This window comes from Biomphalaria glabrata, chromosome 18 (genome assembly GCF_947242115.1).
Source record: "Biomphalaria glabrata chromosome 18, xgBioGlab47.1, whole genome shotgun sequence".
Lineage (NCBI taxonomy): Eukaryota > Metazoa > Mollusca > Gastropoda > Planorbidae > Biomphalaria > Biomphalaria glabrata.
The window spans coordinates 9,824,206-9,842,735 of NC_074728.1; the positions used below are offsets into that span (position 1 = coordinate 9,824,206).

At 40.6% G+C, this 18,530-nt stretch overlaps 1 protein-coding gene across 8 annotated transcripts in view; it reads left to right on the top strand.

Annotated features, from left to right (window-relative positions):
* LOC106076382 (uncharacterized) overlaps positions 1 to 18,530 on the top strand; it is a 275,905-nt gene that overhangs the window by 139,355 nt on the left and 118,020 nt on the right. For all 8 annotated transcript variants that reach the window (XM_056017279.1, XM_056017282.1, XM_056017281.1 and 5 more), the window contains one exon: positions 11,626 to 11,687. The gene's annotated coding sequence lies outside the window, so the exon portion shown is untranslated. The remainder of the gene's footprint in view (positions 1 to 11,625; positions 11,688 to 18,530) is intronic.

The following is an 18,530-nucleotide window of genomic DNA, read 5'->3' on the forward strand; positions in this document are numbered from 1 at the left end:
TTATATTTCTTTTCAAAATTGTATTTTTAATATTTTTGAATATGTACAAAGGAAGAGTGTACATTTTGTATAAACACCAATTGTGAACATACTTTGGGCCTAATATAAAGTTTCTTAGACCTATAAAATGATCTACTCCGCATATTTAGTAGATATTATTCAAATAAGTAGACATTCGGGCTTTTTTTTTTCTCAGACAAAGTAGTGGGGATTCTTTAGTTTAACTACAAAATGCTTTTATAACTAAAGTAGTTCCTTTAGTTAGTTATGCACTGTAGCGGTGGTACTTTAAACTAGCGTTTAGATATAAATGAAGTAACTAAAGCTAAACCGGGGACACATCATGACAATACGTTTCTAAATCAATATTTAGCGATGAAAGAAGAAGAAGAAGAAAAAAAAAGGTGTTGGACAATGTCCATTTAAACCAACAACTTTGTCAGAGCTCGTCTCGCTGGGCATAGAGAGTGTGTCAGTTGGTTGACTCTAGACGCTCTGAAATAGTTGGTGTATTAGTGAAAAGTGCTTTTCACGGCGAATAAAAACATGGAAATCAAAATAAAACAAAATATAGAACCAAAGCTCGGTCCGGTCCGTGTGCAGTATCAATTTCCGACACGGATATCGCGGGCCACATGACCAAAATTAAAAATAAAAAAGTCAGCCCAGTGGAACAGATCGTCTGTGTCATTTAATGACAAAGTTCTGTCCCTTTCACTGACGATTCTGAGAGAAAAATGTCGTTTAGTTCAGGTCTGATAATTGATAATAAAACATTTATGTTAAAAAAAAAACATAAATTATTGATACCCCACCCATCCACCTTTCGTTGTTTTTTTTTTGTATGTGTGAAATAAATTAATCTATGTTGAAGTCCAAGACTGCCCGAAGGACACTGACCATACTTTTATGTTGAAGTCCAAGACTACCCAAATGTGTCCGACCATACTTTTGTGAGGGACACTAATCGCTTTTTCAAAGTCAGGTGTTATTTTTAGTTTATGGGACGGACTGACTGACATACATATATATCAAAGACCCAGCAATGGGAAGTTACTATAAATAGTACTCTGTGACATTTGACTAACAGGGAAAGGGAAACAACTGTTGCATTTTTTGTGTCCTGTTGTATTTTTGGTGACTTCACGTAAAGTAACTTCCGGTCGGAGAACAGAATGAAATACTTCTGGAGTGACTGATGTTGCGCATATTTCAAACTGACTTTACAGAAGTGAACTGGAAATATAGACAGCATACGCAAGGACAGAACAACTACACAAACACCTTTTTTTTTTTTTTAAATCACAAAGTCTGTCGATTTGTGAATTTACTATTTGTGCAATAGCAAGAGTTAGAGAGTCTTATTCGTGGAACCTGTATGTCAAACAGCAGCTTTGAATGTGACATTTTGACTTGCGTACTGGACACCGCAAAGCCATTGGGCAATGATGCGTAAACAATTAAAAAATCCTGTTCTCAGAATCCACAGAACGATTCGTGGACTCACACAGCAATAGTGTTAGGCGTAGGTAGCCGCCTGGCTAGAGCTATAAGATCTCCACGTTAATGCTCGACCTCCGGTGCTGGAAATGAAGATTTATTTTTTTTTGCCCTTTTTGCTCTTCCAGCCACCCACGAGACAGCTTCTAAAGAAAGGTGCATACCTGTCTAAGGCAGAGGATCTGATCGTATGTCTCAGATTTCGAATCCAGTTGAAGGATATCAATGTATGCTCCCATAATCTTTACTCAGCTTGCGTGAATACCCGAAATCTTAAAGTAAAAGTCTCCGATCTGGCCACATGACCACCTGGTTAACGTTAGGACGCATACAAACATTGACTTTTGCAGCATCTGACATGTGGACTCGAAGTGATCTTCGCTTATTTGAAACACATATAAACAATACATTTTGTTATGTAAATAATTGTCGTAGTTCACGCTCTATTTGTGACGCATGTAGAAATTAAGTTATGCTTCAGGAACTTCAGGTATCCTCCCGCCTCCTTTTCTCTCTCCCCCCCCTTTTCCTACTGAAGGCATGTATCGATAAAAACTTAATTTTGTTCGATCATGGACTGGTCCCATGTTATTATATTTTCCTAGTCGCTCGGCGGGTGTTGAAAATACGAGACATCAAGTGGAGGCCTGCCTTCAATAAAAGAGATACTTCCACTGCATTTGTGGCGCCCTATTGCGGAGAGGTTGGCGGTAGTGTGTGTGTGTTGATGGGTCAATAGAAACATACTTTGACTGCATTTTGTCGCACTAGGCTTGTCGTGGGGGGTGGGGGGGGGTCGAGGTCGCATGCGGGATTCAGTTGAAAGAAGACAACACAGGAGCGATTATTAATGCAATCGTCAACAAATTTGTCACCCGCGCCAAGCACCTGTGATGTCTAGGTGTGTGTGTGTGGAATAAAAAAAAAAGGGGGACGGGGGGGGGGAGTATTTGATGTGAGCGTTTCTTCTTCATCAGGAGCTGCCTGGATAAAAATAAATGAGTGGGGGGGGGATCGCTGGGTGGTTTATTCACACCCTGTGCTCGAACAGTCTGCCCAGAGTAGGTTACACCTTGTCTCCCCTTCTCCATCTTGTCTAAATACAACGAGAACGAGGCGCTGAAAAAAAAAAGAGCAGTAGGAAGGAGAGACGATAACGTAACGCCCCCCCCCCTCCCCTCCTGGAGTCATGAGTACGAAATGGTGTTAAGATAAATACGCATACCTATTTAATTACATTTCTCATAACCTCTCTCTCCTCCCCTCCCTCCTTTTTGTTTCCTCCTCTCGTCGCCATCTTTACATCTCCATTATTTATTGAATATAGGCTAAGCGTACTATTGAGTTGCCAACTCGACATTCATGCTTATTGTTTACTTTGACTTCAATCAGTAAATATGAAAATTAAGGTGGAAAATAAAAAATCTCTCCCCCAAGTCCTATGATTGACAAGTTGGCAGCTATTGAGGCCTAATCTGGGCAACATTAGCAACAGATTGGATTGTTATTAACTTTTTTTTTTATCTCCGTGCATTGATTTTTTTTTCTTCAAATACTTTCATTTTATACTTAATGACAGATGAATAATTAGTAACGCAATTATAACAAAAAAAAAAAAAAAAAAAAAAACAAATTAGCAGCATTATGCTAGAGGTATATTGTTGAGAATGGTTTGTAAACAGATGCACTTTTTTTTTGTCATGCGTAATACGATCATGAACAAATCCAGGTAATTAACAGGTTGACGTCTGCTCAAGTTGCACATTTTCAGTTGTATGTAAGGAGAGTTACACCTAGTGGACATGTTCGTATATGTTTATGTGACCAGTTCTAGTTTTCTGTCCCCTCCCCCCCCCACACACACCTAACCCATCTTCCCGTCCACTCTGGAAACTTATAATTTCTATTAGGATTGGGAGGGGAGAGGGTTCAAGGTCGCCCCCCCCCCTTATTTGTAGTCTAGATGTAAAGGTAAATGCAAGCAAAGTGTTGAAATGATGCTAGGAGAGAAAAGGGGGAATCAAATGTAGCGAAACAGTTAGACAGTTTGTTAAGGCACGAACTGGACGCTCCGACTACGCAACGCCGCCTAGCATCAATACAGCAGACCGATCGACCATCCAGATCGTTATATAACGATCGGTATCATCCTTACTCCCCCCCCCCCAAAAAAAAAAAAAAAAAAACTTTTAGACTTTTTTTTGTTTGGTAGAGTTCGCCAGTTCTGCGCTTTACTATCCAGGCCAGAAGTTAACGGTCGCATCGCTACACTCGCTTTCACCGACAATCCGCAGTCGACACATTCATTAATCCAGTGGTCAGCAGTCCAAAAGGGCAGTACCCGATTTATTTATAGTCAATAACAGCTGCTGCATTCGACCTCTGAAGAAACATTTTTACTTTGAACGTTTGAGTGTTTTGAATGAATGTTTACTGACCCAAATTTGTGGGGCGTGGTGGCTGACTGATAATGCACTTGGCTTCCGAACCGAGGTGTCTCGCATTCGAATCCTCGTGAAGAATATCGGGACTCTTAGGTCGCCACTAAGCCCCCCCCCACCCAACTCTAATATGACATATGTTGGAGAAAGAAAAGGTTGCTGGTAGTTGTCCAAATGACACTCTCGTTAACCGTCACCCCATAGATCGCTAGGTCTGAAGTAGGTACCTTTTTTTTTCTTTTAACCCCACCAAATATATACCCCCCACCACCCAGATTGTAGGTGTCGTCTTACACGTATTTTGGTTGGTGGCATTGGTTTCTGGTTTTACGACTGTGTAGTGCTCACGTCTGAAATTTACCTGGGAACAATACCTTGACATTGCATTTTCCTTCAGAATAGGACTCTTCCACTCCGTACTATTAGTGTTGTTTTTTTTTAAACGATTATTTCACAGGTGTCACGCACTGTCAATATCATAAACCATGACAATCAAACACTTCAGCACTTGGACCCACTCCACAAAGACTTGGGAGTCCTTCATTAAATGCTTCTTTTGACATCCCTAGAGTTAATGATGAAATTATCCCCGCAGGTTAAAAGGAAAAAAACTAAATTGTCTATTCTCATCCAACCGCTACTTCTGCCACCCCCCCATCCACAAAACAACTTCCCTCCACCCCTTTCTCTCTCTCTCTCTCTCTCTCTCTCTCTCTCTCTCTCCCTCTCTCTCTGAACGGTTATCAATTAAGCGACACTTGAATTTGATGTTTTGGCGTATGAAAGACGTCACCAACTCGATGAAAGGACTTTATATATGTGTGTGTGTGTGAGCGCTCTCTCGTGTGCGTCTCTCGAAAGAGATGGAGCTGCAGGCCGAGTTGATTGTCTTGAGATCGTGTGAAAACTGCAGTCAACCTCTTTCCCTTCTGGGAAAAAAAATAAGAAGAAAACAACGTCGCTGCTAAGGCTATAGTTGTAAGCCTACCCTAAGATGGTCGTTACCCAAGGTGCCTATTTAGCAGGGGGAGGTTGAGTGGCGGGCGATAGCACCGAGGGAGTATTGGTACGGATAATAGTGTATTTTTATGCATTGTGGGGTCGCGGCGCTTTAATGGTTGGCTTCCCCTTCCTCTTGTATTCCCTGCAGGGAAGGGGTGAAGAGGTCGCACAGTTATAGACTCTTAGATGGTGACGTTCAAGAGAAAGAACGTTGTTGCGCGCGTGCGTTGGAGTACGTGTGTAAATGATAGCTTTAAGGTGCAAAGGCGGAGCCCCCGAGACATTGATGATGATAGTCTTGCGGTGGGTTAAGTGATGGGGTTGGCAATCGTGTGAATCACCGCCTTGATCAAAGAGCGCCTCTTTCTTTGTCGTTTTTTACACAGGGAACCATATTGAAATGATATTGTAAGTGCTTTTGGAAAGGAAAGATTTTTGTTTTATACAATCTTATATTGGCAAATTGTAATTGTGACAATCTTATATTGGCGATCTGTCAAGTAACAATTTTATAACAGAAAACGTGTGTCTGTCTTAAACCTTTTTATAGTGACTGTCTTATGGTGACTGTCTTATAGTGACTGTCTTATAGTGACGAACTTGGATAGCAAGCTTTGACAGTGACAATCTCGTATTAGTAAACATTCCTTTTTGGTATTGCTAAGATTTCTGATGTTAAAGCGATGGGTCTGTGACAAGACAATCTTTTAACCTCAGATTTTTTACTTTTATAGCATTCAGCTTTATAGATCTATATGGAGCTTAGCTTTCGTTGATGTCTTGTGGTGTGATTTGATATAGACTGAACTCGTTCTTCATCTTCGGATTTTCTCTCTCTAAACAAAATTTGAAATAAAAAACAACAACAATGGCACCAAGTGTGTAATAGTCGTAAGAGTGGAGTGGAAGCGACTTAAAACTCTAGACCAACGGATGCTCCCTTCCAAGGTCTGGATGAGCAATTGCTTTTTCAGCGAGAGATCCTGTCAATATGTTACATTCCTGTTTCAAGACTCTCAGCGAAGGGGAAGGTTGTCCATTTTCATGCTCAGTACCACGACGCCTTCAGAGTGTACTCCATAAAACGACCCATTCAGGAACGGGGTGGGGATCGTGACATGCCTGTTCGAGATCTCTTGCACAAAGCTGTTAGGCATCCCAACGGGGAGTCTTGTTTTTTCTTCTCTAACCATCTTCTTTGCTCTGACCACCGTTTCCTCCCTGGGTCCACGTTGAGGGTGAGAAGCGTTTCCAAGTCAACACCTGAGTATGTGATAAGTACGAGGCTTCTTTCAACTATGACGAGAAGTTGAGTTCCTCCCTACAATGAGAAGTTGAGTTCCGCCCTACTATGAGAAGTTGAGTTCCGCCCTACTATGAGACGTTGAGTTCCGCCCTACAATGAGACGTTGAGTTCCGCCCTACAATGAGAAGTTGAGTTCCGCCCTACTATGAGAAAAAGGTGATTTCCTCCCTACAATGAGAAGTAGAGTTCCGCCCTACTATGAGAAAAAGGTGATTTCCTCCCTACAATGAGAAGTTGAGTTCCGCCTTACTATGAGAAGTTGAGTTCCGCCCTACTATGAGAAGTTTAGTTCCGCCCTACAATGAGAAGTTGAGTTCCGCCCTACTATGAGAAAAAGGTGATTTCCTCCCTACAATGAGAAGTTGAGTTCCGCCCTACTATGAGAAGTTGAGTTCCTCCCTACTATGAGAAGTTGAGTTCCTCCCTACTAAGAGAAGTTGAGTTCCTCCCTACTATGAGAAGTTGAGTTCCGCCCTACTATAAGGAAAAGTTGAGACCAAATGAGTTAGCCACGGCCGTTATGTAGCGAGGTCACGCGCTTGCACGCTGTGACCGCGTTTACAACTAGCCTCAGTTCCAGTTCCAGACACTGGTCATTCAGGACCAGACATCAAGTCAAGCTTGCCTTGTTTCCTACGCGACCCCTCCCGTCCTCGCCCCCCACCCCCTTTTCCAACCTATCTCCCGAGGACACGCTCAGCAGACTGTAACCATTTTATCTCTCAGTGACGTCACGGTGGCTGAGGGTTGTTTTTTTTTTGTAAGTGTCCAGAACGTGTGCGACATTTTCACCCCCTCTCCCTCTCTCTCTCTCTCTCTCTCTCTCTCACAGACTCCTGCATTCACTCTATTTCGCCTCTCTTTCTTACCTTGTGTTTGTTACTGTTTCGTTCTCTCTTTCTGATTTTCACCTCACCTGTAGTTACCTACTGAGCTAACATGTTACTTTTTGGTATTGTTATTTCGGGTACGCATACTATCTCTCTTTTCCGCTCAAACCTCCTCTCTCCCACGCTCTCTTTTTGTCTCTCCCCCTCCCCCCCCCCCCCATCCTCTTAGATAATTGAACACATTATTTCTCCCACACCCATTATCGGATAAGTTGAACTTATTTACTCTACCTAACAAAACACGAATTAATAAAAAAAAAATAATTAACCAATTAGTCATTTAATTATTGGTAATTAATGTTTTAAATCGAATAAGGGAAGTAACTTCTACATTATTTGAAGATATAATCCTAAGCGCGGTGTTATTTGCCTTGATAAACTATGTGTTTTTTTTTTGTTTTTTTTTTTAAAGATTTAACAAACAAATTTTGCTTGTTTTTCTTATCTTTTTTTTTCTCTCTTTCAAGTCACCTCATCTGAATTTCTCTTTTGCCTACCCTCTTTCCTTCTCTCTCTCTCTCTCTCTCTTTCTCTCTCTCTCTCTCTCTGTTTCTCATACCTTTCTCTCTAATTCCCCTTCCTTTCTAATGTATCTAGCTCTATCTGTATCTAATTCCTATTAAGAATATCAACTAATGTCTCAGACAAATTTGTTTTTTTTTCTCGGCCCTCCCTCGCTGAAGTGCTCAGTCACAGCACATAACACGGCACGCACAAACACAGGTCTCACCTACGAAACACATTTTTTTTGGTGGCGGTGGTGTGTGTGTGGGGGGTCATAACTGTTTTCTGAAGACTAAACACCAACATGTGTCCAGCTCATTGCTTCCTCTCCCTCTCTCTCCCTCCCTCCCCTCTCTCTCTCTCTCTCTCTCTCACACACACACACACAACTGAAAAGTGATTTTAGTACCCCCCCCCTTTTTTATTCTTCCCATGAGCACACATGTTTGCATGAAGTAAAAAAAAAACAACAAAAGGAGGAGGGGGTGGGGGGCTCGTACGATACTCGCGCAGTAGTACATTGTTAAAAGACTAAAATATCGACTATGACATTCCCCACCATCTCCTCCCCCGTCACTTTCCTATCCCCTCCCTTCCAACCATGTCTTATTGATCGGCGTGGTCATTCCCCCCCCCCTTTTTTTTTTTAGTTATCTAGGAATAAGATATCGATCCTGCGTTGGTTTTATCGATTCAACTTTGAGATCGATACCAATAGTACCCATCTGCCCCAGGTCACGGTGATCCCTCGAAGGACCTATGGCACACGGGAAGAGAAAAAAAATAAAATAAAATAGGTGATCTGGTTCTAGTGCGTTTGGGGTTGAAAGGGAAGTAATCCAAGATTTTACTTTCGTCTTATGTACTTGAAATGTGTTTTTTTTTCTTTGCTTCTTTATAGCCTGGAAAAAAAAAAAGAAAATCTAGACATTGCAGGTCACGTGGTGGGATTTTTAAAAAAATAGAGAAGAAGATTAGAGCGAGGGGTTAGGTTTAGCGTCACTGACTTAACGTGTAAAGCAAAACAATGAAAAACTATAAAGTAGTAACAAACTTTTGGTTTGGCGTTGTAGCTATGAATTTATAATGCTCCGCGGACAGACATCACCTACATATTCAGATGGTTACTGTTGTGGTAGTGGAATGTTAGAGGGAAGGGGCTTATAGACATTATTGCCAGGCAGATCGAATGAATAACAAGGCAATCAGAACGCAAATGTCCCAATGGAAAATGTCAAATTACTTATTGACTCTTTCAGATTAAGTCAAACCTTATTTTCTTTCCACCGTCAGCATCTGTTGTGATGTTGCATCAGTGTGTGGTGTAGTTGGAATTATGAGAAGAAAAAAAAAAGGGGGGGGGGAATTAAGTGCAGTGACTAACGCACAGCCCCCCCCCCCCGCTAGGTGAGTACCTAGAACGTGGATGCATTTTTTTCGATGCGCGTGTCGCGAGTTACTCATTCGAGTTTAACGACAGCGGCATAGGTCCCTTGCATGTCCTCAAGGGCAATCTCCCCACCCCCATCCAATGCTCCGCAGACCTTATAAAATGCCATAACTAGTAGGCGCTGGATATTAACGGGTCAGCTATCCCAAGAGAGGAGGGGAAGTGGTCTAGCTCAGGGGTCGGCAACCTTTTGAGTGGAAAGAGCCAAAAATTCAATGTTTCTAAAGAGCCACAAGATTTCTTTTTCTTCCGAACATTTCGTTAAGAATTCGTTAAATTGTTTAATTTTGCGCCAAAGAATCGTAGTTGCCCCTTTAATTTTTTCCTGTCACACTTCTGACTCCATCAGTGTTGCTATTGAAACGATTCATTTATATCGATTTTATTGTCTTCAATGTATTTTCGCACGTCCTTAGCTCTATCTTTTCCTCTAGGTTGTCACGAGAGCGGTAGCAATCCTAGAAGATATTTTTTTGGACCTTGGGAAGACATATATCTGACCAAAAGGCCAACTTGTGCCGTGTCTTTTATGTAGTTAGACTCATCTATATCAAGTGATAAGGAAGAAGAAAATTTTATATCTTCCACCTGCAAATATGTTACAGTCCAAGACATGGAGAGGGGTGCGCTGAAAAGCGAGTACAAGTGGCTGAGAGATAGAATCGAATCAGAACAATTTTTTTATTTTTTTTTTCTTCGATAAAATAAATAATATTTGCGCATGGAACTAAAGAGCCGCAGCTTAACATCCAAAGAGCCGCACGTGGCTCGCGAGCCGCAGGTTGCCGACCCCTGGTCTAGCTTCTAGTGACCAGGCTGATATACCAAGAATACATATCGTTATCGCGTGGTGGCTGAAAATAAAGAAAATTATTTAGGTAAAGAGCATGGTTCAAATCCTTGTTTGCGGTCATTGTCTAGCAAAACCTTTCACGTTACTGATGCGTTTTATTAGTAAAAAAAAATAAAAATGTCAAAAATTTAAACCAAATCCTCTGTAGAACAAAGTGGTCTGTAGGCTCAGCGGTAAAACATCGACTTCTTAGTTTTAAAGGGAACAAGCTCTAATCCCTGTGAAAATTGGGAGATTTAAATTTGACACTTTTCTGGACTTCTAGTCCTGCCTTCTCTAATTGGTACATGATAAATTGTCGAGGCATGTTGAGGCGATTGATTGGTGTGCTGGCCGCATGACACCCTCGTAACCTTCGGATATAGTAACGTATGCCCTTCCTTCATACAACCTCTGCGCCGTGGACTGCAAGGTCTTACTGTTGAGGTCAACTAGTAAATATAACAGACTTACAGTCAGATCAACAAGTAAATATAACAGACTTACAGTCAGGTCAACAAGTAAATATAACAGACTTACAGTCAGGTCATCAAGTAAATATAACAGACTTACAGTCAGGTCATCAAGTAAATATAACAGACTTACAGTCAGGTCAACAAGTAAATATAACAGACTTACAGTCAGGTCAACAAGTAAATATAACAGACTTACAGTCAGGTCAACAAGTAAATATAACAGACTTACAGTCAGGTCAACAAGTAAATATAACAGACTTACAGTCAGGTCAACAAGTAAATATAACAGACATACAGCCAGGTCAGAAAGTAAATATAACAGATTTACAGTCAGGTCAACAAGTAAATATAACAGACTTACAGTCAGGTCAACAAGTAAACATAACAGACTTACAGTCAGGTCAACAAGTAAATATAACAGACTTACAGTCAGGTCAACAAGTAAACATAACAGACTTACAGTCAGGTCAACAAGTAAACCTAACAGACTTACAGTCAGGTCAACAAGTAAATATAACAGACTTACAGTCAGGTCAACAAGTAAATATAACAGACATACAGCCAGGTCAGAAAGTAAATATAACAGATTTACAGTCAGGTCAACAAGTAAATATAACAGACTTACAGTCAGGTCAACAAGTAAACATAACAGACTTACAGTCAGGTCAACAAGTAAATATAACAGACTTACAGTCAGGTTCACAAGTAAACATAACAGACTTACAGTCAGGTCAACAAGTAAACATAACAGACTTACAGTCAGGTCAACAAGTAAATATAACAGACTTACAGTCAGGTCAACAAGTAAATATAACAGACTTACAGTCAGGTCAACAAGTAAATATAACAGACTTACAGTCAGGTCAACAAGTAAATATAACAGACTTACAGTCAGGTTATCAAGTAAATATAACAGACTTACAGTCAGGTCAACAAGTAAATATAACAGACTTACAGTCAGGTCAACAAGTAAATATAACAGACTTACAGTCAGGTCAACAAGTAAATATAACAGACTTACAGTCAGGTCAACAAGTAAACATAACAGACTTACAGTCAGGTCAACAAGTAAATATAACAGACTTACAGTCAGGTCAACAAGTAAATATAACAGACTTACAGTCAGGTCAACAAGTAAATATAACAGACTTACAGTCAGGTCAACAAGTAAACATAACAGACTTACAGTCAATCTAATTTTGTGTTTTTTTTCGTTTCTTTCAGGTTGGTTCTAAAGCTATCAAGAAATGATGCCTCTTTTAGGTCAGCGGAGATCTACGTTACAGGTACGTGCAGCTCTCTCTCTCTCTCTCTCTCACACACACTTTCCCTTTTACTTTCTCAAGCTCTCTCCCTAATGTTACTTTTTTTTCGTCTACTTTCAACGTGACTTTCAGTCAAACTTTTTTATTTTATGCCATTTCCCACCTCAGTCACATGTCTTGGACTATTGGATCGATCTAATTCCTTTTTAGTAAACTCTCATTTCTGTCTCTCCATGCACTTGCGTGTCTGTTGTAAGACAACATTCAGTTTGTCTTCTCTAAGTCTGTTCTTTTTCTACTAGATCTAATGTCTACACATCTCTTACCTTTAGGTCCTGCAGTCCTTGTCTCTAATGTCTACATCTCTACACCCTTTTCCATGCGCGCACTGACACACACACGACTCGCACATCATTTTCTTCCTATGTCTACCTCCAAGTTAGCTTGTAGGCTTTTCATCATCATTACAAACGTCGTCGTGAGTCTCGTTCCCCCCCCCCCCTCGACCTGGTCCTCGGGATGTCTTCATTTGTCTTCCCATTCCTTCCCCCAGTCCCAACTTCTCAACGGAAACACGACACCGCGCCGGCCCGATCATGTGACCAGAATGTGGATATTGTGACGTCACGACATCTACAAATGCCCACCAGTCATATAATTAAAGTGAATTAATCACAGAAATTAAAGGGAAATAGTACACGCCGCTGCCGCTCTAGCGTTACTTCCTCCGGGGGGTGGGGGAGAGGGGGACTCCCCCGAGCGCACCAGCCATAAGAACTAGATCACCGGTGGTCGGACTGTAAGTCAATTGTGATTAAAAGTGGAAATCAGTGTCTCCCTGAGCACAGACACACACACACACACACACACACATACATTCGAAAGGGGAGGGAGATATTGCTCTGGTTACTCTATCTCTCGAGGCGATTCTACCTTATTTATAACTAATGCACTGGCATTGCAGAAAAGTGAGCCTTTGCGTTATAGATGAGGATGATTAGGTTTTTCCCCTGTGTTCGACCATTATAATATTACATCTTACTTTGACTAGGCCACTGCCTAGTTAGTACAGGTGGGGCTTCTACACACGTATGCTCGGTTTTTTTTTTATTATTCTTTTGAATTATCATTCACACTCTGTTAATTCAATCCTTTATTTTCTAATAAAAACAATTTTTGATGGTCAGTCGCTGGTTTATAGCCCTAGACCACTAGTACCTACTAAACCGATATTGTTGTATTATATTTTTAGTGAAATAAATGTTAACTATTCGACCGCTATTTTGCAGGGCCGGCCTTAGTCCACTGCAACCTGTGCGTCCGCAGTGGGCCCCGCACTTTCATAGGACCCGCGCTAATCCTAGGTGTATAAATTCTTAACTTAAACCATTTAAATAAAGTCTAATTTCTGTAGCTGTTAACCATAGTTTGAACCAAAATGTACCCTCCCACCATTTAAATGTCGTTGTTACAGAAATGAATTGCTTTCACATGCGCCGCCCCTGCGGGAGATTATCCTTTTAAAAGTCTTTAAAAAAAGCTGTCACGTTTGTCTCACTGTTCACTCGGTTGTGTCTGCATAGCGAACTCTTCGTTCTGGCCACGGCCCCTGGGGTTGAACCTGGGCCCGTATCCATGTTTGTTTTACAACTGCAATCCAAGATGTTCAGAAACAAAAAAAAAAACAAAAACAAACTCTGTTCTTAATATGTGGATGTTTTAATGTTCGTTTAATAAGTCTTTTCAACTATAGTGTGTGTGTGTGTTTAAATTTAGTTTGTTTAATGAGTCTTTTAAATTATAGTGCGTGTGTGTGTGTGTGTTTTATTTAGTTTGTTTAATAAGTCTTTTAAATTATAGTGTGTGTGTGTGTGTGTTTAAATTTAGTTTGTTTAATAGTATGAATTATTGGAGATGTTCATACATGGCGGACAAACGATATAAATAGCAAGCATTTTGGTGTATCCGGTGTACAGAATACAGGAAGTGTTAATAAGCTGTCATGTGTGTACGTGTGGGTGTGTGTAAGTGTGGGTGGACGTTTTAGCATTGCAGAATCAAATCTTCTAATTCCCTCCAGGGAACACCCATCCCAATTCTGACTATTTAGAGGAACACTTATGCTTTTTTTTTTTTTTAATAGAGAGATGGGTGGACTACCTATTCATGAATGGCGGAACTCTAGGGTTCCTCGGAACACAGTTTGGGAAACACTGCTCTGAGCTCTTCCTTATATATAACAATAGACTCTCTCTCTTAGAGTCTCTAGGACTTACAATATAACTTATTAAAAAAACAAATGGGCGACTAACTATCGCTTATAAAGGTGATTTGATATGAGGACCAACTGCCGTGCATAGATGATATTGTTAAAACTAACAACTCAATTTATTCTTTTTTAGTTGACAACTGTGGAGCTCACTTGAGGGACCTTGACATCGTTTAGTTGAACTTGAAAAACTTATAAAAAATATGTGCTGTTGGTTTAGTATGGGTTACACCGTGTACTATAGTGTGTGTTAGGGTGCTGTGTGCTATAGTTTGTGTTAGGGTGCTGTGTGCTATAGTTTGTGTTAGGGTGCTGTGTGCTATAGTTTGTGTTAGGGTGCTGTATACTATAGTGTGTGTTAGGGTGCTGTGTGCTATAGTTTGTGCTAGGGTGCTGTATACTATAGTGTGTGTTAAGGTGCTGTATACTATAGTGTGTGTTAGGGTACTGTGCACTAAAGTTTGTGTTAGGGTGCTGTATACTATAGTGTGTGTTAGGGTGCTGTATACTATAGTTTGTGTTAGGGTACTGTATACTATAGTGTGTGTTAGGGTACTGTGCACTAAAGTTTGTGTTAGGGTGCTGTATACTATAGTGTGTGTTAGGGTACTCTTTACTATAGTGTGTGTTAGGGTGCTGTATACTATAGTGTGTGTTATGTTTCATGTTATTGCCTTAGTAGGTGTTGTCAATGTGTGAGTTTTTTTTTCTTTTGAAGTTCTGACGTCTTTTTAAACATCTTTTTTTAAATCCCCTTTTCCCCGCAAACATTTTGTTTCCTGTCTTAAAGAATTGTGTCTGCTGGAGGGCCATTAGGAGTGATCCATCAACATCTATTTGATGACAGAGAACAAACATAATGTGCCCAAATCTATATCTCTGAATGCCCTGACACTGCTCGGGTACGTCCAGTCTATGCGCCCCCCCCACCCCCACACACACACCGTCCGCTCAGCCAGCTCCTAAATGTCTAACGCCGTTCGAATAATCTACAAGTCTCGGATAATTCAATCAACGCGACATCCAAAAAAGAACCAATCAAATTTCACGTCCTGCCCAATTTATCAATGAACCCCCCCCCCCCCCGTTCGTGGTAGATAAAATGAGATCCAGAGAGTAAGAGCTAGTGGTGTGTGTGTATGTGTGTGTGTTAGACTGCTGTGATGTGTGGTGTAATGTTAATTTGGGGAGGGGGCTGCATGTTTCCTTCTTACATCTGTTTTGTCAATGTCCTGCGACTAATGACATGTCATTTCAAATGTCATTCAACCTCTCGGTTTGATGCGTTTTTGTTTTTTTTTCCCATAGAAATGATTAGGTCTGTATAGCTTTTGAATTGTAGAGGCTGATAGCATGTTTGTAGAACAGCAAGAAGAAACCAACCAAAGATAAATAATGGTCACATGACAAGAGCCTTCACTCTAGTACACGATTTCATCTATGGAGGATAGCTATAAATAGCTTAGCTTAATGTATCCGGTCTGGTGAATGAATAAGAAGAAGTGCTAATTAGCTATTGTTTGTTTTTTTAAGATATAGGGTAATTTGTACAAACTTTTTGTTTAGCTCTTGTAAAATCAAATTGTTTTAAGCTTCTTCTCTTATAGCACACATTTTGTTTCCCAGTTGGCGCGTGATCTTTTTTTAGACAACGACATTGACTGTTTGAAATGGAATATTGATGGCGAAAATGTCCAAGAGAGGGAAAATTCGCGACATTTTATGATCTCGTTTGACTCCACCCACCTTCAAATAGTTAACCTATCAGATAATGGAAGTAACGTCACATGATCTAAATGCTTAGACTATATACTTATTATTCATTAATTGTAACATTCTTGAAACCACAGGCTGTAGAAATATTTTCTTGAATTTCTTTAGTTCTTCTCCATACCTTCATTTTGGACATTGAATTGCAAGAAGAAACAAAAAATTCCACCCTTTTGTCTTTAAGCTGTTTAATTGTATGTCTACTTAATTGTATTTAACTATCGCCTTTATTAAATAATGTTTTATTTTTTTACAAAGCTTATATCAACTCACTCTGTCTGTCTTGTAAAAAGTTTGTATACCTTATTTCTCCCACACCCAATCTCTGATCAAGCTGAAATTTTGCACAATTAATTCCTTTACCAGACAACACAAGAATCAATAAATAGATAACTATACAATTTTCCATTTTCATAAGTTCTCCACTAGCAGAGTGGTTACCGTGTTGGATCGAGAAGCCTGAGGAGGCTTGAGACATGAGTTTGAATTCAGGTCGTTCTACCCACCCCCCTTTTTTTTTTAAATTTTATTTTTTAGTAAATGTTTTTTTATAGTTAGTCTAGATCTACTACAAATCTATTTACATGACTGATCCAAACTAATTGATACAAGTACGCTTATAAGATTTGTTTTTTAAAAAGTATTTTTAAATATATTAATTTGTTTTAAATTTAGGATTGTAAAACACCTGAGCACTGGCTGTATACATGCTTATAGATTATACGTTTTAAATTGTATACAATGTCAATGTGACACCTTTAAGTTCTCATATTATCTTATAGAGATTGTATCTTTAACACTTTCAACATAGTCTACATTAAAGAGGAAAAACAAACAAACCCACCTTTGCAAAGCATTCGATGTGCTTCTATTGTAATGACATGACACTGTGACATATCTTCTTGAACAGTTTTATCAGTTTATTCTCTCCCCCCCCCAATACCCCACAGCTCTTTCTCCCCCCCCCCCCCGGGCCCTTTCTCTGTCTCTCTCTCTCTCTCTCACACACACACACAATAGACTCACATCGTCACTTACTGCCGACACCTATCAGCATGCATACAGCGTGAGCGCGCATGCGCCCTTGCATGCTATAAAGGCATGTACAGATAGATCATAAACTATATTGATATACAAGTAACAAACACACACACACGCCACACACACACACACACACACCAGGACATAGACCTATGCAAGAGTTCACGTTTTAAAACTCTATATTCATCCATAAATGCATGCTTGCGAATACAGCTCAAGACTTATATACATAATGTATATCTATGGAGTTTATATCCCTCCCGTCTCTCTCTCTTTTTTTTTTTTTTGATGATTACATCTTAGGGCGCTCGCCTCTCTCATTGAAACAATCCATCTTCCTTTGGGGAGATCTACCTCCCTATCACCGCCCACTCCTGGATGTAACCAATCACAGCTCTCTGTTCATTGGTCCAAGAACCCTTTTTTTTTCCTTGTATTACCTCATACGTTTATTTATATATTTTTTTTTTTATTTTTGCTTGGGTAATCCTCCAATCTTCTTCACGCCACTAGATGCCCCCCTTTCTGTCACAGCTCCCGCGCCCCCCGGTCCTCAATTCTATTTCGCCACTTTTTTTTCTCTCATTCTTACCTCATGTCGTTTTCTGTCTTCTTCATCATGAATCTTTGCCCCCCCCCCTTTCTCTGTCTCTCTCTGTCTCTCATATGCAAACATACCCCACACACACATACTGGCACCCTTCACCTACCCTCTCTATAGAAAGCGCCCTTTCCTCTCCTCTATTTCAGATTCACCTCCCGTCCGCCTAGTTTTTTTTTTTTTTTTCAATACTAGTGTGAAATAAATCGTTCTCCCCCCCCCCCCCCCCCCCCCACCTCGCCATGCTTTCATCACACCGGACAAACTCAAGACTTCCAAACTCCATTCTTTTAATCACAATGTCCATTATTAGCTTAACTTGTTTCTTTACCTAGGGGATCATATGGAAGTGGAGGAAATGCGGGAGGGGGGGGGAGGCGAAAGAAGGGCGTTTTAGGTTAAAGGCTCATGTGTGTGAAAATGTGGAGGGATGGGGGGAGAGAGAGAGAGAGAGAGCAAAAGATGGAGGTGAGTGAACGTGGACGCTGATTTGCGTTTGTGAAGTGAAGGGTCATCTTGACCTCTCCCCCTCCCCGTGCGGCTAATCCAATCAGAATGTATCGAGAAGATCACAGTCTAGAGGGCGCTGGTGTCCCCCTCCATGAAGACAATGGCTTGTCAAAGATGATTTGCTCGGCACAGCTCGGGAGATGAAGCGCCCGTCTTTAATGAAATACTTTATCTCCCAGGACGTGGTGGACAAAAAAAAAAAAAAAAAAAACACGCCACGAACAAGTTCTGGCCTCTTGTCGGACAGTACATAGTGTCCAGTGTTCTTGCGTGTGTGCGTGGTGCGTTCAGATAGCCCAAAATCTGAACTTGCGATGGTTTCTAAAGACGTTTTTTTTTTAAAAAAAAAATGTGGATGTTGCATGTTTTCCTGCTACCTTTCACCTGGAGATCATATTGGTCCACGAGGAGGAAAGAGGGTCATTAGCTTTGATGTATCAAGCCCTTTCCCTCCCCTCCTGCTTAATTGAACAAATTAAAGGCTTTGTTGCCGCCCGTGGACGTAATGCCATGGCAGAGAGGACCTGTCCAAACATGGATACACGTGCATATACATCAACTGCATTTTTTTTTTGTGTAACATCCTATTACAGCCAAGGAACGATATGTAGATATTTCTCTTCACGTGGGGGATATTTGTCTTTGCAATATGCATTATGTCTTCTCGCTGTAT